Below are 23,653 nucleotides of genomic sequence, written 5' to 3'. Positions count from 1 at the left end.
TGAACAAATATATGTCCACAGAATATATACAAATGGCCAAATGTGGAGTTCTCTTGTGACATATTGGGTTAAGGATCTAGCATTGTCACTTCAGCAGCTTGGTTTGCTACTGTGCCATGGGTTCTAATGCTGGCCTGGCAACTTTCATATGCTGTGGGCAGAGCCAAACAAAGAGGCAAAAGCAGATTAAGAGAGGTCAGCAACTTCCATCACTGGGAAATGCAACCCTAAGCCAAAATGAGATAAAACTTCATATGCACTAGGATGTCTAGAATAAAAAAATACAGTGATAAGTATTGGTGAGTTTGTAGAACAAGTGGAGTTGTTCTATATTACTGGTGATAATGTAAATGATGCACCCACTTTGGAAAATGGTTTGGCAGTTCCTCAAAAGGACAGATAATAAAAATGACCCAGCAAAATCTCTACCCAAGAGAAATGAAAATATATATTCACAAAAATACTTGCACACCAATGTCCATAGCACCATCATTCATAATACATAAATAAATTTAGAGGGAACCACAAAGACCCAGAATTGCCAAAGCAATTCTGAAGAACAAAAAACAAGCAGGGGGCATACTTCTCCCAGACTTCAAGCAATATTACAATGCCACAGCCATCAAAACAGTGTGGTACTTGTATCAAAACAGACAACACAATGGAACAAAATAGAGAACCCAGGAATAAACCCTGAAACATAGGCTCAATTAATCTTTGACAAAGGAGGCAAGAACATAAAATGAGAAAAAGAAAGTCTATTCAGCAAGCATTGAAAATAGAACACACCCTCACACCATGCACAAAAATAAATTCAAAATGGCTGAAAGACTTAAATAGAAGACAAGACACCATCCAAACTCCTGAAAGGGAACATAGGCAAAACACTCTCTGACATCAACACCATGAATATTTTCTCAGGTCAATCTCCCAAGGCAACAGAAATAAGAGCAAAAAGAAACCAATGGGACCTCATCAAATTGAAAAGCTTCTGCACAGCAAAGGAAACCCAAAAGAAAACAAAAAGACAACTTACAAAATGGGGGGAAATAGTTTCAAATGATGAAATGGACATGGGCTTCATCTCTAGGACACACAAACAACTTATACAACTCAACAGCAAAAAAGCCAATCAACCCAATGGAAAAATGGGCAAAAGACCTGAATAGACTCTTCTCCAAGGATGATGTACAGATGGCCAGCAAAAACATGAAACAATGCTCAACATCCCTCATTATAAGAGAAATGCAAATCAAAACTACCATGAGATACCACCTCACACCAGTCAGAATGGCTATCATTCATAAGTCCACAAATAACAAGTGCTGGAAGGATTGTGGAGAAAAGGGAATCCTCCTCAACTGTTGGTGGGAATGTTAACTGGTACAGCCACTGTGGAGAACGGTATGGAGGTACCTTAGAAAACTATAAGTAGAACTACCATATGACCCAGCAGTCCCACTCTTGGGCATATAACCAGACAAAACTCTCCTTGAAAAAGACACATGCACCCACATGTTCATTGCAGCACTATTCACAATAGCCAGGACATGGAAACAACCTAAATGTCCATCAACAGATGATTGGATTCGGAAGAGGTGGTATATATATATATATATATATATATATATATATATATATGCAATGGAATACTACTCAGCCTTTAAAAAGAATGACATAATGCCATTTGTAGCAACATGGATGGAACTAGAGACTCTCATACTGAATGAAATGAGTAAGAAAGAGAAAAACAAAGACCATATGATATCATTTATACCTGGAATCTAATGTATACCACAAAGGAACCTTTCCACAAAAATGAAAATCCTGGACTTGGAGAACAGACTTGTGGCTGCCCAGGAGGAGAGGGAGGGATCAGGAACATGTGGTTAACAGATGCAAAGTATTGCTCCTGGAATGGATTTACAATGAGATCCTGCTGTATAGCATTAGGTAAGGACCTAATGTTTAGATACTTACATCACAACCCAACAATGGGAGGAAAAAATATGTACACATGCATGTGTAACTTGGTCCCCATGCTGTACAGCAGGATGGATAAATAAATAAATAAATGGAAAATAATAAAATGCTTCCTTCCCCTAAATGGAAAACATGTCAATGTTTTATTACTAATTAGTACATTACGTGCCTTTAAATCTCTACTTATCATGATTAAAATTTCAATTGATCAACTTTGTATCCTACAATTTAATTTCTGAGTCATACAGAAAGACTCAGAAATTGGGTTATTGGGAAACAAACAGCATATAGCTTGAGAAAGTTCACTTGTTTCTAATCTACAAAATAGTTCCATGGGAACTACAACATGGAATCTGATCCAGCAGCCAAGCACATAGCACAGTGCTACCAAACAGGGACAAAAGTCCTATGTGCTACTGGAGTTCCATGTGTCTGAGGTGTCTCAAGGTGAGAAAAGCTGAGACCTTGAACCTTTAAATTCTCTGAACCTTTGGACTGGCAGAGTCCTTCCTTTACCCTTGCTCCAAAATAAGTGTTTCCTTGACTGGAGAATGAGCAATGACTTCACCTGAAACAGGATTCTCAAAAGGCAGATGTTCCCTTCTCAAAATCAGATGCCATAACCTTCATTAGATCCAGGCCAATACATAGACATGAAGTTCAGCATAACACAGGTAAAGCTCTGAATATGAAAGTAAATAGCCTACTCCCCAAATGTATTTGCAGGCCTTCATTAATATGAACTTGTGTGAGCTGGGAAAACACTTTGGAGGAACGGACCTTGAAACTGTTTGATATATTTGGTGGGAAGAACTTACTTCTGGTAAAGATATTCTGGATTTTGAAAGGGAACCTGAGGCTCAATATATTGGCAACCTCCACAGGTTGCCATTTCCATGGATCTTGGACAGGATTATGGGTTATAGCAAATTACAAGAAGATGCATGGGCTTCCTGGGAGAGAGGAGAGGTTGACAAGGAATCAGTTTTCCAGAGGGACTATGTGTTGAGGAAAGGGGAATGAATATACAAAACTTCTTGAGAATGATTGCAATATCTAATCTGTCACCTAATAATATCATAATCTTCTAGTTAGAGTGAAGGCTTCTGAAGGCCACATCAAAAATTAAGTTTTGGTGCAAGACTGTCTCTGAGTTGGTGTAGTAATCAGTGAATCTATCTTACAATTATTTCCCTATTCTTCAAATATATCATTGGAAAATATGTATATGCAGCATCTGAAAAACAATTCATGTAAATTAGTCTATACTAAGGGCCCTTACATCATAAATTAGAAAATTAAAATGAAATTATATTTTAAGATGAATTTCAAAGATAAAAGCAACTATAAAAGATTTGAAGGATTCCAGTTCCCCATAATTTTGCCATTTAATTAACTGGTCTGAACCATGCAACAAACACATGGATTGTTGCATATGGCCATGGACTGCTATAATACCACTTAGGGAGTATTCCCAATGGAAACCTCAGTGCAAGCTATATTAACTCTATTATAGCAAAACATTAAGCACTTGGCTTGGAGCCCTTCTCCAAGTCCACCGCTGGCTGTTGCCCTCCAATTCAACCAGTTGGCACAGGAATCTGGACTAACCACCCATGGAGACTCAACCCAAGTACACCTTCCAGGTAGAAGAAACCAGGAAAGCTCTCACAGAGTATTTTATTTAGATGCTGCCTGCAACCACCCACTTGGCCCTACACTCCTTACGGCCAGGAGGTGGGATACACCTAAAACCATGGGCAATCAGCAGCTCACTCCTAAGTGGAACAACCCCACTCAGTGATCCTAACTTCCCATTCTGCCTAAAACTGTCCAGGATCACTCCATGGGGACATCAGAACCCAGTGAAGAAGAGAATCCAAGTACCAACCTCCAGAAAAACAACCTGGGGTGTTGCTGCAATGGATCCCCTAGACTGCTTGTGCAAACCTCTCTCTCACCTGAAGCTTCCGTTCCAGAAAATAACAAAAGTGCGACCAGGGAGATTCAGGCCCCAGCGGTGGGTTTCGACCTCGAGGCACACTTGCCAACAGACCAAAGACTGAGATAGGTTCATGTTTTCATGTATCTGATATCCTTTTTCTTCAAAAGGCTAGAAAAATGGAGACCAACTATTACGGCTGAAGCCTGGTAACAAACAAACATATCTAGAGGCAGTGGGGGCAAAGTTCTGCTCCTCTAGGTGTGGCAATGACACTGCTGGAAATCAGCAGGAAGATGTTACAAAAATGGACTTTGCCCCTCAGTGCTCCTTAAGGATGAGGAGTAGGACAGAAGGCAGAGAGGATGTATCACCAGCAAAGTCCTTTAGCAATTCTTGAGAAATAAAAATAGAATCTGCTAATAAAATACAGGCTCACCTTTTTTGTTGCCTTTGTGCTCAGTCCAGTTTTCCTTGCCCAAATGCAGAGTACGGCATGTGGAGGTCTGGCACCCAGCACTTTGGACCAGAGTTCCTCCTGCAAAATGGCTTTGCCACACCTCAGCCCAGCAACTTTGTGCTGAAGCACTGGGTATGACACCGCAGTTCAAGATAGTGAGGGGGCCCTGCAAAGGTGCTGCAGCACTGAGGCCTGGAGCTTGAGCAGCTCAGACGTGCTGGCCTCGCAAGAACTCCACCCCCTCCCCTCCCCAAGCTGATGAGAACTTGGCCTCCTCCCCTCCCCAGTGAAGGGAACCTGGCCCACTTCCCTCCCCTTCCATGAGAACCCCACCCACCACTTGTCTGTCTAGGAGAGCATGTCCTCTAGAGAGCCAGCTGGTGCCTCTCTTTGATCAAAGAAAAAAGCTTCCAGAGTTCCAGTTCTGAGAGCAGTAATCAACCTGACTAGTATCCTTGAAGAGACCGGTTCCATCCCTGGCCCGCTCAGAGGTTTAAGGATCCCATGTTGCCTTCTTCTGTGGTATAGGTCACAGATGAGGCTTGGATCCTGAGTTGTTGCAGCTGTGGCATAGACTGGCAATTGCAGCTCCAATTCCACCCCTAGCCTTGGAACTTCCATATGCCACAGGTGCAGCTTTCAAAAGAACTATTAATAATAATAATAATAAAAAGAACAAACCTTCCCTTTGTTTTTAATCAGAACCTGACTCAAAGGATTGGTAATAAGAGCACATAGAAGCTTTTACTTGGTGGTGAAGGGGACTCGAATCTATCTTTCCCTTTCCCAGCTGTTTAGATTGTTTGGAAAAGGAAAGCATAGTCTCTATTAGAAGGCACAATGAAATCAGGAAAGGAGCTGCAGTGGGCAGGTCATAAATTCCCTCTCAATGTATGAACCAGTTTCTTTTGGGACATTGTATTAAAAAGGAAGAAGAAGGGGAGATGAAGTCAGAGAGGAGACAGAAAACAAAACATTAATGAGGGGAAAGGAAAGGGTAGGAATTTGAAAGGGATAAGAAAGAATATTAGTGGTCAAAAGTCAACCTTAAGGTGTACAATCAAAAAGTGAAAAGAAAAATGAAAGCTTGCACTATGATTCATTCCAGGTATGAGCTGGAAGTGAACTTTTTCCCACTAGTTTTTCCGCAAATCAGCAGAGACTCCATTAAAGAGAAACACACTGAACCCCAATAGTACTATGGAATCCACTCTGTTCCAATTAAATGGAACTTCTAAAAAAGCAAGACAATTAAAATTCCATAGAGAAATACCTCAAAAAGAGATCTTTGTAATATATATGCTATATTAAATATCAAGCAAATTATGTGAAATATATGTAAATATATACACACATTCAAATGCACAAGATAAATAACAATTACATGCCTCTGTTTACTGAAGATGTTTACTGAAGAGCTTTGGATTAGTGTTATGATTCCAGGTGCAACTATTAATTGGTTTTTAAATTTAGCAAGTTGATAGTTTTTTTACATGTATTTTTTTTTTAACAAATTGAAAAGTCACCTGGAAATTTAATCTCACTGTCAATTCTCTGAAGTGGTTCTGATTATGGAGGGAAACTTTGGGAGGAAGGCTTCCCCAGGGTCATTATCATTTTATATCATTCTCTTTAAAGTGACCCAACAAGAAGTTGAGTAAACAGCATTTGTTGCCAATAGTACTGTGAAATGACAGGTTTCAGCTGGTGAGAGGCAGACTGGTAGCAACAAAGACATGACTTCTACAAAAGTTTGAGGTTTGTGGGTCAGAGATTCACTGAAATTAATAATTTACAAAGCAATTCTTAAAGCATCACTCAACTTTATTTTGGAAAAGCACACCCAAATTATCACAGGAGAGGGAGAAAAATAAAGCAAAACTCAAGTCCTGGGCAATACTGATAAGATTTTTTTCTTCTAAAACTAATATTAAAAGTTTGTGAACAAGGAGAATTTAATCAAATATCTATATTTTGAATACTTGTAATATAATCGCAGGATACTGTCCTCAGAAATAAGGGGAAAATATAATTTTATAGATGATGATAAGATAATGAAGTGCAACAATACAAGACTATGAGAGAGTATAATCCTAATTATTGGTAAGAAAATGCCATAATTTCAAAGAAAAGTGAGGTGTTATCATGTTGACATACTCAGAAATGGGAGGATGTATTCTTTGAGATGGGTCTTAATTCATGGAGAAAGAAGACTTTCTCATGGACATTAGATAATGGACAATGGAGGCACAATTGCAAGGATTGTGTTTAAATGTCCAATTTCTTTCAGATGAGAACCAAGGAACATAATTCACAGTTGTCAAAACTGCTATGATTTCAGCCCTCTTAAATGGGAGGGATCTCTCAGTGTGGAAAAGTATATTTTTTTAAGTTCAGGAAGAAAACAAAAGAGGGAATGAACATGTAAAACAGGGGAATGTGTTTGAGTATGAATTTGAATTCTTCTTATTATTAACATTATTCTTACTATCATTATTTTTCCTATATAAGAAAGAGAAGGCACTAATATAATTAGACTAATCCCATATCTAACACACAGATCCAAGGAAACACAGCCCTGTAGTTTCCCATAAGCTGGAAAAGTCAGGGCACAACATTGCTGTGAAGGGTAGAGGAGATCCCAGAGTTCAGTAGGGACTGTAAGCCCTGAACTTGAACTTGATGTATCATTGGGCTCTGTCTCAGGTGGAGACAATTCCTGATGCCTACCTAAGACACTGTGCAATTCTAACCTCAGGCCAGAACTAAAGGAATCATTAACATCTATATCTTGGTTTGAAGAGTCACTTCTGAGCTCCTTTAAGCAAAACTATGTCCCAAAGCCCTTTCCACATGTACATTGCAGTGACCTCCCTAGAGTGTTTAAACTTCCACCAAATGGAGAAGCATCACTTAATAAGTATGAAGGAGTGGTGAGATTAAGAGCAGAGTTGTTTCTTTCTTTCAATCCCCCCACTTATTTATTTACATTAACAGAAGAATATTTAAAATACCAAGGCAAAGCAATTCCTGGGAAATCCTCAAACAGTTCGAAGATGAAATTTCCCTTTCATTCCTTGCAGATCAGACAAGTCTTGATGTATCTCCAGGAGTTTCTTTTATTGATTTCATTTCTTTTGTCTCTGACTTCTTTTCTGTGTTTGATGACTATTCCAAGCTGAAAGAATTGATTTGATTCCACAGTAGAAATAGTGTTTAATGTTATAGATGAGAGTAAAATGAAAATTTTATTTTGCACATGGGATAACAGAAGCCCCAGGAAGCTAAAGGATTTATCCAAAGATACAGTAACCATATCTCAGAATCAGACTTGTATAATTTTGGTTTTATATCTACTACACCTGTATCTGTGTAAAATTGGATGGCAGCTGGCTCATAAAGCTTCACTTGGATAAAGTACAGCAGATCAACATGGAGCACCAGGCTGAAACTTTTTCTGGTGTCTATAAGATGCTCACAGGCAAGGATGTTAATGTGGAATTGTGAGTTTCTGTTGCAAACAAAAATGACTAAAAATATATATATTCACACATATACAAAACTCTATAACAGATCAGACCAGATGTAGACACACCACCACTCTTAAATTAGCAATTAATATCTTGTAGGCAGATATCCCCTCTGCATATTTGGAGCTGAATATATTTTAGAAAAGCAGAAATAGTATAACTTGAAACAAATACATTGAAGCCTTAGATTGATCTACGAAAGCTATTAAAAAATACTGGTCAGAGGAGTTCCTGCTGTGGTGCAGTGGGTTAAGGATCCACCAGAGTTTCAACAGCAGTGCAGTTCAATCTCTGGCCCAGGAACTTCCATATGCCAGGTAGAGATGAATAAAAAATAATACTATTTGTCAGAGTTCAAAAGAATCTTTAAGGGGCAGAGATAAATATGCTTAAATTATACAGGAAATTTAGAAATTATATTCTCAAATTCAAAAAATATATTTTTAAAAAATTCTGAATTTGAAAGATTCAATTTCCAAGATATTATAAAAATAAAAATAATTAAGAGTTTTTGCACAGGATATCACACTTATTAGGAAACTAACTGTACCTAGAAAAAGAATCAACAGAATGGTCATGATCAAAAAGACAAAGACAAGTGTTTGTGGATGAAAGGGAACTCTTATGCTGGTGGGAATGTAAATTAATATAGCAATTGTGGAAAACAGACTGAATATTCCTAAAAAATTAAAAATCAAACTCATGATTCAGCAATCCCATTTCTGGGTATATATCCAAAGGAAGTAAAAATGATATCTTAATATATATATTTAAATTTTTTGTTATAGTTGATTCACAATGTTCTGCCAATTTCTGCTGTACAGAAAAGTGACCAAGATATATATGTGTGTGTATATATACACACATTTTTTTCTCATGTTATCTTCCAGCCTGATCCATCACAAGTGATTGGATGTAGTTCCCTGTGCTATACAGCAGGATTCCATTGCCCATCCACTACAAATGCATGTTTTCCTCTGCTAACCCCAGACTCCCAATCCATCCCACTCCCCCATCCCCAATGGCAACAAGAGGTGTGTCCTCCATGTCCATCATCTGTTTCTGTTTTGTAGGTAGATAATTTGTGCCATGTTTTAGACTCCACATGTAAGTGATATTCTATATTGTTTGTTGGTCTGTTCTGACTTATTTCACTTAATATTAGAGTCTCTAGTTTGATCCATGTTGCTACTAATGGCATTATTTTGTCCTATTTTATGGCTGAGTACTATTCCATTGTATAGATGTACCACACCTTCTTAATCCATTTTCTCTTGATGAGCATTGAGGTTGTTTCCATGTCTTGGCTGTTATGAATAGTGCTGCTATGAACATATGAGTGCATGTATCTTATTCAATGAAAATTGTGTCTGGGTATATGTCCAGGAATGGGATTTCTGGGTCATACAGTAGTTCTATATTTAGTTTTCTGAGGTATTCCCATGCCATTTTCCATAGTGGTTGTACCAATTTACATTCCCACCAACAGTGAAGCTGGATTCCCTTAACTCCACATCCACTCCAGCATTCATTGTTTGTTGACATGTTAATGATGGCCACTCTAACTGGCATGAGGTGACTCCCCACTGTTGTTTTGATTTGCATTTCTCTAATAATTAGTGATGTTGGGCATTTCTCATGTGCCTGCTGGCCATCTGTAAGTCTTCCTTGGAGAAATGAGTATTTAGGTCTTCTGCCCATTTTCTGATTATTTGTTTTTTTTGTTGTTGAGTTGTATGAGTTGTTTGCATATTTTGCAGTTTAAATTTAGTCAACTGAGTCATTTGCAAAAATTTTCTCTGATTCTCTTGGTTGTCTTTTCATTTTTTTAATTGTTTCCTTTGCTGTGCAGAAACTTTTGAATTTAATAAGTCACACTATTTTGTGTGTGTGTGTGTGTGTGTGTGTGTGTGTGTGTCTTTATTCTAGGAGGTGGGTCAAAAAATGTTGCTGTGATTTATGTCAAAGAGCTGTTCTGCCTATGTTTTTCTCTAGGAGTTTTATAGTATCTGGCCTTACATTTACATCTTTAATCCATGTTGAGGTTATTTTTGTGTATGGTGTTAGAAAATGTTCTAATTTCATTCCTTTACATGGTGTTGTCCAGTTATCCCAACAGGATGTTTTAAAGAGATTATCTTTCCTGCCCTGTATATTTTTTCCCCCTTTGTCATATATTAGTTGACCATATGTGCTTGGGTTTATTTCTGGGCTTTCTATCCTGTTCCATTGATCTATATTTCTATTTTTGTGCCAGTACTATACTGTTTTAATGACTGTAGCTTTGTAGTAAAGTGTGAGATCAGAGAGCCTGATTCCTCCTGTTCTGTTTTTCTCTTTTCAATATTTCTTTGGCTATTTGAGGTCTTTTGTGTTTCCATACAAATTTTATTTATTTTAAAAATTATTTTAAAATTTTTATGGTTGACTTATAATGTTCTGTCAATTTCTACTACATAGCAAAGTGACCCAGTCATACATACATACATATACATATACATAAACATATATTATACATATATATATATACTTTTTTTTCTCACATTATCCTCCATAATGTATTTTAAAATATTTTGTCTAGTTCTGTAAAGGATGTCATTGGTAATTTGATAGGGATTGCATTGAATCTGTAGATGGCCTTAAGTAGAATCATTATTTTGACTATATTGATTATTCCAATCCAAGAGCGTGGTATATTTTTCCATTTATTTGTGCCTTCAATTTCTTTCATCAGCATCTTTTAGTTTTTGAAGTACAGATCTTTTGTCTCTTTTGGTAGGTTTATTCTTAGGTATTTTATTCTTTTTGATGCAATGTAAAATGGGATAGTTTCCATAATTTCTCTTTCTGATCTCTCATTGTTAGTATATAGAAATGCAATTGATTACTGTGTATTAATTTTGTACCACACACCAATGTCATATGCTATCACTTTTATGTGTAATCTCAAAAAGGATGCAATGAACGTCTTTGCAGAACAGATATCGACTCACAGACATTGAAAGACATATGGTTTCCAAAGGAGACAGTTTGGGGATGGGGTATAGGCTGGGAGATTGGGATAGAAATGCTATAGAATTGGGTTGTGATGATCATTGTAGAACTATAAATGTAATAAAATTCATTGAGTTAAAATATTTTGTTCCTGAGACTTTACCAAATTGATTGATGAGTTCTCATTGTTTTCTGGTGGTGTCTTTGGGATTTTCTAAGTATAGAATCATGTCATCTGCAAAGAGCAATAGTTTTAGTTCTTTTCCAATTTTCATTCCTTTTATTTCTTATGCTTCTCTGATTGCCATTGCTAGGACTTTCAAAACCATTTTGAATAACATTGGTGTAAGAAGCCAGCCTTATCTTGTTCCTGATCTTAGTGGAAATGCTTTTGGTTTTTCACCATTGAGAATGATGTTAGCTGTGAGTTTGTTATAAATGACTTTTATTATACTGAGGTAGTTCCCCTCTATGCCCTCTCTCTGGAGAGTTTTTATAAGGAATGGGTATTAAATTTTGTCAAAAGTTTCTTTTCTTACTCTATCGAGATGGTCATTTGGTTTTTATTTTTTAGTTTGCTGATGTGGTGTATCACATTGATAGATTTGCAGACAGTGAAGAATCCTTGCATCCCTAAATCCTACTTGATTATGATATATGATCTTTGTAATGTATATTTGTATATGATTTGCTAATATTTTGTTGAGGATCTTTGCATCTATGTTCATGAGTGATATTGTTCTGTAATTTTCTTTTTTTGTGTTTTTTTTTAATCAGGGTAATGTTGGCTTCACAGGATGAACTTGGAAGTGTTCCTTCCTCTGCAATTTTCTGGGAAAGTTTTAGAAGAAGAGGTGTTAACTCTCCTCTGAATGTTTGGTAGAACTCAGCTGAAAAGCCATCAAGTCCTGGACTTTTGTTTTTTGGAAGTTTTTAAATCACATTTTGAATTTCAGCACTTGTTATTCATCTATTCATATTTTCTATTTTTCCTAGTTCAGTCTTGTTAGGTTGTACCTTTTTAAGAATCTGTCCATTTCGTCTAGGTTTTCCATTTTATGGTGGCCCCTATGTTAAAGTTACTTATACCCTCAGAAATGCTGAGGTAAAAAATTCTGAGGTAAAATAACCTGTTTAATAATATTCCTTTGCTTTAGACTCTCCTTTGGTGTAAATTATGTCATGAATTTTCTGGTTCATTAAATCTTGGTTATATGGTAAAAAGAGACATGATTTATGACACACCTAATAGGCTGAGATTGAATTACATATTTTCCATACTGTATCCATCAGGGTCCAGCCAGAAGACAAACTATAGAGTAATTTGAACAGAAGAAGTTCACATACAATTAATTATATTGGTGTCACAGTAAAAGGAAAATATTTACATATTAAATGACATACTCTTCCACTGAATTTGAATGATTATTTTGTTTTTACTTGTTATAAGTATATTAAAGCTTTACTTATTCATACCAATAACTCTGTTCCAGCCTATTTTTAATTGCTTAAGTGCCTGTTTTTTCTTGTTCTTGCTAATGAATGTCTCCATACAAAAAAGATCATGGCTATGGTAAAGGAAAAGATTAATTTTAGATTTTGTTAAAGTGTAAAAGATGTTAGTTACGGTTACTAAAGTCACTAAAGATGTTACTAAAGTAATCCGTGAAAGAATAGAATTACAGTGTTTAATTTCATAATGAGATAAGTAAAATGAAGAAAATAAAACTCTTGAGAAAAGTAAACTTATTCAATCCAAAAAGAATTCGAGAAATATGAAAAAAGGACTAATAACAAGGGGTTACAAATAGAATCCACAAAATGCCATAATACCATAATAGAAGCAAAGCAAATCTAGCTAATTAACATTCTTCTACTTATATGGTTACTTTTTTTGTTGTTGTGTGAACACTTGAAATATGCTCTTTTGCAAATTTATAGTAGTCAATGCATTAAATCTCTAGATTTATTTATCCTGCATGACTTTGTACCTTTTGACTAACATATCTTCATTTTTCCTACTTCCCCTCTTCTTGTCGCAATGTTTCTGATCTCTGATTCTACTTATTTTACTTTTTAAGATTCCACATAGAAGTGAGATCATGCAGTTGTTTCCTTTCTGTATCTGGCTTATTTCAGTCAGCTAGCATAATGTTTTCCTGTTTCATCCATGTTGTTGCAAAGCAGAATCTCCTTCTTTTTAAAGGCTGAATAACATTCCTTTGTGATATATGTACTATCATTTCTTTATCCACTCATCTGATGATGGACACGTAGGTTGTACTTTCCTCTTGAATACTGTGTATACTATTGCAATGAACGTGAGAATGTAGAGATCTCTTCAAAGTACTGACTTTTGTCCTTTATGTATATATGTAGATTAGGTAATATTGCATCATGTGATAGTTCTAATTTTAGAACTCTCCATACTTTTTTTCAGAATGGCTACACATATTTGCCTTCCCACTAACAGTGCCTATGTGTTCAAATTTATAGACATTCTGGCCAATATTAATATATTTTTAGTTTTTATAATGGCCCTCCTAACAAGTGTGAGGTGATATTCGTTGTGGTTTTGATTTGCATTTCCATGATAATTAATAACGTTGAGCACATTTTCATATGCCTACTAGCCATTTTATGTATTCTTTCAAAAAAATCTAGTCATTCCTTTACCCAATTAAAAATTGGATTATTTATTTTTTATTGCTATTGAGTTGTATGATTTTATTATATATTTTGGCTTTTAACCCATTATCAGATATAACATTTGCAAATATTTGCTGTCATTATTTTGGTTGCCTTATCACATTTTGGTTATTTCTTTTAATTTTTTTCCCCTCACCTGTGGCATGTGGACATTCCTGCGCCAGGGATTGAACCTCCATAACAGCAGTGACCCAAGCTGATTCTGTGACAATGCTGGGTCCTTAACCCACTTCACCATAAGGGAATTCCTCATTGTTTCTTTAATGTGCAGATTCTTTTGTTTGATAAACAAGTAGTCTCACTTTATTTTTACATTTGTTGCCTGAGCTTTTGGTGTCAGTCAAGAATCATTATGCAGACCAATGTCAATAAGCTTTTACTCTATGTTTTCTTCTGGCATTTTTACAGTTTCAGGTTTTATATTTGTCTTGTTCCTTTTTGTGTTGATTTTTGTACATGGCATAAAATACAGGTCCAATTTCATTCTTTTTCATGTGAATATAACTACCTATCACTATTTACTGAAAAGTCTATTTATTCCCCATTGTGTTGTCTTGACACCCTTGTCAAATATTAGATAACCCTTGCCTACAACAAGGGTTTATTTATGGGATCTCAATTCTGTTGCATTGTTTTGGGTGTCTATTTTATGCCAGTACCATCCTTTTGTGATTACTATAGCTTTGAAATATAATTTGAAATTTGGAAGTGAGATGTCTCCAGGATTGTTCTTCTTTCTCAGTATTGCTTTGGCAACTCAGGGTCTTTGGTGGTTCCATGTGTATTTTAGGACAGTATGTTCTAATTCTGTGAAAAATGTCCTGGAATTTCAATATGAATTTCTTTGTATCTTACATGGTTTTGGGTAGTATGGATATTTTAACAGTGTTAAGTCTCATGATCCAATAAATATTTTTCTTGGAAAATTTATTTTCCATTTATTTATTTTCCATTTATTTATGTCTTTTTAAACTTACTTCTTTAATGTCTTATAGTTTTTAGTGTAGAGGCCTTTCAGCTCACTGGTTAAATTTCTTCCTAAGCATTTAATTCTTTTTGATATTATCATAAAAACAGGTATTTTTTTCTGATTTCCTTCTCATATAGTTTGCTATAAAGAGATACAAACAATTTTTGTATTTTGATATTTATTCTACATCTTTACTGGATTCATTTATTAGTTTTTAGCATTTTTTGCATTTTAAATATATGTAATCATGTCATCTGCTGACTTTCTATTTGGATGCCTATTATTTCTTTTTCTTTTCTGATTGCATTTGTTAGTACTTTTTTTTTCTTTTTACAGTCACACCTACAGCATATTGTTGTTCCTGGGCCAAGGGTTGAATTGGAGCTGCAGCTATGGCCTACACCACAGCCGCAGCAACACCAGATCTGAACCGCATCTGTGAACTATGCTGCCACTTGTGGAAATGCTGGACCCTTAACACACAGAGTCAGGCCAGAGATAGAACATGCATCTTCACAGAGACAATGTTGAGTCCTTAACTGGCTGAGCCACAATGGGAACTCCTAGTACCTCTAATACTATGTTGAATAGAAGTGATGAGAATGGGCATCCTTATTTTTCACTGGGTCTTAGAGGAAAAGTTGTCAGATTTCCTCTCATCAATTATCATATTAGCTGTGGGCTTTTCATTAATGGTTTTTATTGTGTTAAGGAAACTTCCTTCAATATCTATTTTGTTGAGTTTTTAGCATGAATGGTTGTTGTGCTTAATTGCTTTCTTCCTGATCTATTGACATGATTATGTGGTTTTTTTTTTAAATGTTTCATTCTGTGAAGTGGTTGACCACATTGACCGATTCACATATTTTAAAGAAATCTTGCATCTCAGGGATTAATCCTCCTTGGTCATTGTGTATAATCTTTTGCATGTGCTAAATTTAGTTTGCTTGTGTTCTGCTGAGGTATATTTCTTATTCATAATGCTCGACTGGTAAAACTTCTTGAGCCTTTGCATATCAAAATATATTCATTTTATTATCATGTTTTAATTCTAATTTGGATGATATAAAATTAAAAGTTGTTTTGGAGAAATTAAGGACATTTACCCATTAACTCTCAATTTGTAGTTTTGCAGACAAAAATTTTGATACAGGGTTGATTTCTTTTGTAGCATATTTTTATTTTGCGAATTTGGCGTCCTAGAGAATTCCTAGTAATATACCAATTGACATTTTCAGGAGTTCTATTTTGGGATCAATATTATTTTTGTTTTCTTCCATAAACATATCAAAATGGCTATGATCTTTTGAGAGACCACTGAAATCCACCCAGTGATGACTGAATTACACTTTCTATAGGTGATGCCTACCACTTACTTGGCTTTAGATGCCATATTTTTTTTTCTTTTTTCATCTTTTATCTTTCCAGGGCTGCATCCAGAGCATATGGAGGTTCCCAGTCTAGGGGTCCAATTAGAGCTGTAGCCACCATCCAATGCCAGAGCCACAGTAACTTGGGATCCGAGACACATCTGTGACCTACACCACAGTTCATGGCAATGCCGGATCCTTAACCCACTGAGCAAGGCCAGGGATCAAACCTGCAACCTCATGGTTCCTAGTCAGATTTGCTAACCACTGAGCCATGATGGGAACTCCTAATTTCCATCTATATTCTCGAGATTTTTATGTTTCTCTGACTTATCTCTTTCTGAGTATCAGAAACACATATTTCAATTGCATAGTGCTACTTCAATTCCATCTTCTAGGACACTCTTCCAGCCTCATGCCTCTTCACTCTGCCATCTTACTCCTTTTCATCCATTGTGTCCCATTTTTGGTGCCTTTTCATTCAGAAAACTTTCCCTGATGTGCGTTCCTCCTACATGATTTCATAGTTCCCTGTGCTTCATTATTTTATCATTTATAACACTATGCTGTAATTTTCTACTCCCTCCTGGGAGTTTTTCAATGGTTCCTAAGCTCTTTGAAGGCAGAATCCAGATCTCTTTTAATTCACCACTGAAGCCCCAGCAACATGTCTAATACATTCCTTGTGCTCGGAAATATTTAATATTTGTCATTAATGAATGAATGACAAAAGGGAAAAAAGGAATGTATTTATCCTGAAATTGTTTGTATGTGGACAGAGCCCTGTATTTTTAAAAACAGCTTTTAATAATGAAATGTTTCTAAAAAGTAAACAGATTGAGAAACTATAACATAAACAGCTCATATTAGTATGATAATGAAATCTTACTGAGGATATGGAGTATATCAAGCTAAACTACTTGCTCATGTGCTGAGAATTGTAATTTCAATTTCTTTTACCTCATCCTCAGTGTAAGCAGTAATAAAAACAAAGTATAGTTCCCCGAAGAGGTATAGCAAAATTGGCCCTAGAGTTGAATCAGACAAAAGTAGGAAATATTACCTGGCCTTCAGTACTACATTTTTGCATTTTTTAAAATTATTGAAGTCATTCATTTTCCTTTGTACTTTGACTCATTCATTTAATATTTATCATACACCTGCTATTTCACTACCTTGTAGAAACTATTGCTATATTGCAGGCAAGTACTTTATACTTAATTCATAGAAATCCCTTTCTAATATCAAAACATTCCTTTTTTTTGAATCATTACTCTTTCTGATGTGTCACCTACATAGCATGGGTGATATGAGCCATACATAATGGTCCTGAAGCCTACAAGGTAATTTGGAGATGCTGTATATAATCTTCACCTTCATTATCTAACCCTCAGGGATAAGTAGAGCCAATGCTTTTATAGCCCCAAAATAGTTACTTACTATAATGCTATGGGCACTAACACAAGCACAGTTATTAAAGAAAAATCACTCAATTTTTTTTTATTTTTTACTATTTTATTTTATTTTATTTTTTTTGCTTGTTAATGGTAGGTTTTTATTTTTTTATTTTTATTTATTTATTTATTTATTTATTTTTATTTTCCCACTGTACAGCAAGGGGGTCAGGTTATCCTTACATGTATACATTACAATTACATTTTTATGATAGATAATAAGCAAATATGTACATTGTGTTTAGCTCAGGCCCTGTCTCAAAAAATGATAACTAGTATAGTTATCCAATTTTGCTATTATCATTGCTTGACAGTTTGGGTCATGATATAGGAAATCATTCACTTTACTAGCTTTCCAATATATATTTTTTGATATCTTCCCCTTTATACCATATTTCTTGCTTGAAAAATGACAATAGTAACTGTATACTTCCTTGGATTACTACAGAGAATGCTGCCCAATAATGGCAAATTTTATTGGTTATTTAATTTGTTATTAGAAGGAAAGCTTATGAATCCATGTATCCACTTGAATCTAGTAAAACAAAATCCCATTTTTGTAGAATTTTCTAGATATGAAAAGAGTGGTCCCAAATTATGTTATTCTCTATTTTCTTACACCTATTTCTGCTCCACTCAATGCAGGGGCTATGATTCATAACAGTTAGTTGATTTTTTATCCCATAAATATTCCTTGCTGAGATAGGCTTTTGACCATAGCCTCAGTTAAATCAATGTTGGGCTCAAGTCATATATATTTGTCACCTAAGATAGCTTTCCTGCCACATGGCATTTTTCATGTGGGCATTTCTCAAGGTATAGATTAAGGGATTTAGCATGAGGGTTATGGCAGTGTAGAATATAGCAACAGCTTTGTCAATTGATAAAGTAGCTGCAGATCTCAGGTACACAAATATACATGGCAGAACCACTGTGATGTGGGAGATGCAGGTGGAGAGGGCTTTGTGCCTTGCCTCCAACCTGTAGTTCCTTAGGAAGTGAAGAATGACCACATAGGAGACCAGCAGAAGAAGGAAGTTTAAAAAAAGATGATCCCACTGTTGGAAGCAATGAAGAGCCCTAGAGTGTGCAGATCAGTGCAGGCAAGATCCAGCAAAGTGTTCAGATCACACATAAAGTGATCTATGATATTAGGACCACAGAAGGGTAATCTGAAAATGAAGAGGATCTGTATGGTTCCATGAAGGAAACCTACCAGCCATGACATTCCCAGTAGTAGCCCGCACACTCTCCAATTCATGATGGTTGCATAGTGCAAAGGCTTGCAGATGGCCATGTAGTGGTCATAGGCCATCACAGTAAGTAGGATGACCTCAGCACCTCCAAATAAATGTTCCCCAAATATATGTGTCATACACTCATCAAATAGGATAGTCTTCTTACCATGGAGTGAATCTATATCATTTTGGGGGTACTGACAGAGGAATAGCAGGCATCAATAAATGAGAAATAGGCAAGGAAAAAGTACATGGGGGAACCCAGTGATGGGCTGGCAGTGATGGTGACCACGATGAGCACATTTCCTACCACAGTGATAATATAGATAACAAAAAACACAGCAGATATGAGTTTCTGCATCTTTGGATTCTGTGTGAGCCCCAGGAGAACAAACTCTGTCACATTATCCATATTCTTTATGTATTTCATGTAAATGTTTATTTCATTACCTGAAAGAAATGCATAATTTAAATACATGCAGCTTTAGATATATTCAACTTATCCATTCTAATAAATAATAAGTGTCCAGACCCTACTGAATGTGAATTTTTTGACTTGAAATTTTATTTAATTTTAATTTAATTTAATTTAATTTAATTTAATTTAATTTAATTTAATTTAATTTTATTTTATTTTATTTTATTTTATTTTATTTTATTTTATTTTATTTTATTTTATTTTATTTTATTTTATTTTATTTTATTTTTTTCCCACTGTACAGCCTAGGGATCAAATTATCCTAACATGTATACATTTTTTTCTCCACCCTTTGTTCTGTTGAAACATGAGTATCTAGACATATTTCTCAATGCTACTCAGTAGGATCTCCTTGTAAATCTATTCTAAGTTGTGTAGGATAACCCCAAGCTCCCAATCACTCCCACTACCTCCCCCTCCCATCAGGCAGCCACAAGTCTACTCTCAAAGTCCATGATTTTCTTTTCTGTGGAGATGTTCATTTGCGCTGGATATTAGATTCCAGTCATAAGTGATATCATATGGTATTTGTCTTTGTCTTTCTGGCACATTTCACTCAGTATGAGAGTCTCTAGTTCCATTCATGTTGCTGCAAATGGCTTTATGTCATGCTTTTTTATGGCTGAGCAGTATTCCATTGGGTATATATACCACATCTTCCTAATTCAATCACCTGTAGATGGACATTTGGGTTGTTTCCATGTCCTGGCTATTGTGAATAGGGCTGCAATGAACATGTAGGTGCATGTGTCTCTTTTAAGTAGAGTTTTGTCTGGATAGATGCCCAAGAGTGGGATTGCGGGGTCATATGGAAGTTCTATGTATAGATTTCTAAGGTATGTCCAAACTGTTCTCCATAGTGGCTGTACCAGTTTACATTCCCACCAACAGTGCAGGAGGGTTCCCTTTTCTCCACACCCCCTGCAGCACTAGTTATTTGTGGACTTCTGAATGATGGCCATTCTGACTGGTGTGAGATGGTATCTCATGGTTGTTTTGATTTGCATTTCTCTTATGATGAGCGATGTTGAGCATTTTTTCATGTGTTTGTTGGCCATCTGTATATCTTCCTTGGAGAAATGTCTATTAGGGCTTTTGCCCATTTTTCCATTGATTGATTGGCTTTTTTGCTGTTGAGTTGTATAAGTTGCTTATATATTCTAGAGATTAAGCCCTTGTCGGTTGTATCATTTGACACTATTTTCTCCCATTCTGTAAGTCATCTTTTTGTTTTCTTTTGGTTTCTTTGCTTTGCAAATGCTTTTCAGTTTGATTAGGTCCCATGGATTAATTTTTGCTCTTATTTCTGTTGCTTTGGGAGAATGACCTGAAAAAATATTCATGATGTTGATGTCAGAGAGTGTTTTGCCTATGTTTTCTTCTAGGAGTTTGATGGTGTCCTGTCGCATATTTAAGTCTTTCAGCCATTTTGAGTTTATTTTTGTGCATGGTGTGAGGGTGTGTTCTAGTTTCATTGCTTTGCATGCAGCTGTCCAGGTTTCCCAGCAATGCTTGCTGAATAGACTTTTCTTTTCCCATTTTACGTTCTTGCCTCCCTTGTCAAAGATTAATTGACCATAGGTGTCAGGGTTTATTTCCGGATTCTCTATTCTGTTCCATTGGTCTGTCTGTCTGTTTTAATACCAGTACCACACTGTTTTGATGACTGTGGCTTTGTAATATTTCTCAAAGTCTGGGAAAGTTATGCTTCCTGCTTGGTTTTTGTTTCTCAGATTGCTTTGGCAATTCTGGGTCTTTTCATGTTTCCATATAAATGTTTGGATTGTTTGTTCTAGTTCTGTGAAAAATGTCCTGGGTACTTTGATAGGGATTGCATTGAATCTGTAGATTGCTTTGGGTAGTTTGGCCATTTTTACAATATGGATTTTCCCAATCCAGGAACAAGGAATATCTTTCCATTTCTTTACATCATCTTTGATTTCTTTGATTAAGGTTTTATAGTGCTCGGCATATAGGTCCTTTCCCTCTTTGGTCAGTTGTATTCCGAGGTATTTGATTTTGTGAGGTGCAATTTTAAAAGGTATCATATTTTCTTATTCCTTTTCTAATATTTCATTGCTGGTATTCAGAAATGCAGCTGACTTCTGAATGTTAATCTTATAGCCTGCTACTTTGCTGAATTTATAAATCATTTCAAGTAGTTTTTGGGTTGAGTCCTTAGGGTTTTCTATGTATAGTGTCATGTCATCTGCATACAGTGACAGTTTTATCTCTTTTCTTCCTACATGTATGCTTTTTATTTCTTTTGTTTGTCTAATTGCTGTGGCTAGGACTTCCAAAACTATGTTGAAGAGCAGGGGAGACAGTCAGCATCCCTGTCTTGTTCCAGATTTGAGTGAGAAGGCTTTCAGTTTGTCTCCATTATTATATTTCCTGTGGGTTTGCCATAAATGATTTTGATTATGTTCAGGAATGTTCCCTCTATACCCACTTTGGTGAGGGTCTTGATCATGAATGGATGTTGGACTTTGTCAAATGCTTTTTCTGTGTCTGTTGAGACAATCACATGATTTTGACTTTTCTTTTGTTAATGTGGTGGATGACAATGATTGATTTGCGTATGTTGAACCACCGTTGTGAACCTGAGATGAACCCTTCCTGGTCATGGTGTTTATCATTTTTAAATGTTGTTGGATTTGGTTGGCTAAGATTTTACATCTATATTCATCAAAGATATTGGCCAATACTTTTCTTTTTTGGTGTTATCTTTGTCTGGTTTTGGAGTTGGGGTGAGGGTGGCATCATAGAATGTCTTTGGGAGTATTCCTTCTTCTTCTTCAACCTTTTGAAAGAGTTTAAGGAGGATGGGCACCAATACCTCTTTTTATGTTTGATAAAATTCATCTGTGAAGCCATCTGGTCCTGGACTTTTATTTGTAGGGAGTGTTTTTATGACCTCTTCCATTTCATTTCTAGTGATCGGTCTGTTCACCTGGTCTGTTTCTTCTTGATTCAGTTTTAGCAGGCTGTAAGAGTCTAGAAAATTGTCCATTTCTTCCAGGTTGTCAAACTTGCTGCCGTATAGTTGTTCATCGTATTCTCTTATGGTTTTTTTTATTTCTGCAGTATCCGTTGTGATTTCTCCTTTTTCATTTATAATTTTGGTTATTTGAGTTCTTTCTCTCCTCTTCTTAGTGAGTCTGGCCATGGGTTTGTCAATTTTGTTCACCTTTCCAAAGAACCAGCTCTTGGTTTTATTAATTTTCTCTATTGTTTTTTGAGTCTCTATTTTATTGATTTCTTCTTTGATCTTTATAATTTCCTTCCTTCTGCTGACTTTAGGTCTTTTTTGTTCTTCTTTTTCTAATTAATTTAGGTGGAGGGTTAAGTTGTCCATTTGGGATCTTTCTTCTTTTTTGAGAAAGGCCTGTATTGCTATAAATTTCCCTCTGAGCACTGCTTTCGCAGCATCCCATAGATTTTGAGAGGTTGTGCCTTCATTATCATTTGTTTCAAGGTATTTTTTAATTTCCTTCTTGATTTCCTCATTGACCCATTGGTTTTTTAGTAGCATGTTGTTTAGTCTCCATGTAGTAGGTTTTTTCTTATTTCTTTTCCCATGGTTGATTTTTAGTTTCATGGCGTTGTGGTCAGAAAATATACTTGAGATAATTTCTATGCTCCTAAATTTGTTGAGGTTAGCTTTGTGTCCCAATATGTGGTCGATTCTTGAGAATGTTCCATGTGCACTTGAGAAGAATGTGTATTCTGATATTTTTGGATATAGTGTCCTGAAGATACCGATTAAGTCTAACTTTCCTATTGATTACTTTAGAATCTCTGTTGCTTTATTGGTTTTCTGTCTAGAGGATCTGTCCATTGTTGTGAGTGGGGTATTTAAGTCTGCTACAATGATTCTATTCCCATCAATTTCTCCCTTTATATCTGTTAATATTTGTTGTATGTATCTGGGTGCTCCTGTATTTGGGGCATATATGTTGATGATAGTAATATCCTCCCGTTGGATGTGTTTGGCCTACACGACCGTCAGGGTAAAACACACAATTATACGAAAGGGATAGCATACTTAAAAACCAGGGGAACCACAAGCCAAAACCAAACATTGCATTCACAAAAAAAATGAAAGAAAAAAATATCAAATAGTGTCCTTCTTTGTCTTTCTTTATGTCTTTTGTTTTAAAGTCTATTTTTTCTGATATAAGTATTTCAACTCCCACTTTCCTGTCATGTCTATTGGCATGAAATATTTTTCCCCACCCTTTCACTTTCAATCTATATGTATCCTTTGTCCTAAGGTGAGTTTCTTGTAGGCAGCATGTTGAAGGTTTTTGCCTTTTTATCCACTCAGCCACTCTGTGTCTTTTGATTGGGGCATTCAGTCCATTGACATTTAAGGTGATAATTGATAGGTGATTATGTATTGCCATTTTGAACCTCATGCTCCAGTTGATTCTATGGTTCTCCATTCTTCCTTTCTTTTTTTGGTTGGATGTTCTCTGTTTATTATCTGCTTGAGTGTGTTTTTTTTTCTTTCATTTTTTTT

This window comes from Sus scrofa, chromosome 1 (genome assembly GCF_054392235.1).
Source record: "Sus scrofa isolate SSC_HxYL_T2T_F1_AM1 chromosome 1, Sscrofa_HxYL_maternal_Yorkshire_Landrace_v2.0, whole genome shotgun sequence".
Taxonomy (NCBI): Eukaryota; Metazoa; Chordata; class Mammalia; order Artiodactyla; family Suidae; genus Sus; species Sus scrofa.
This window is presented reverse-complemented; position numbering follows the sequence as displayed.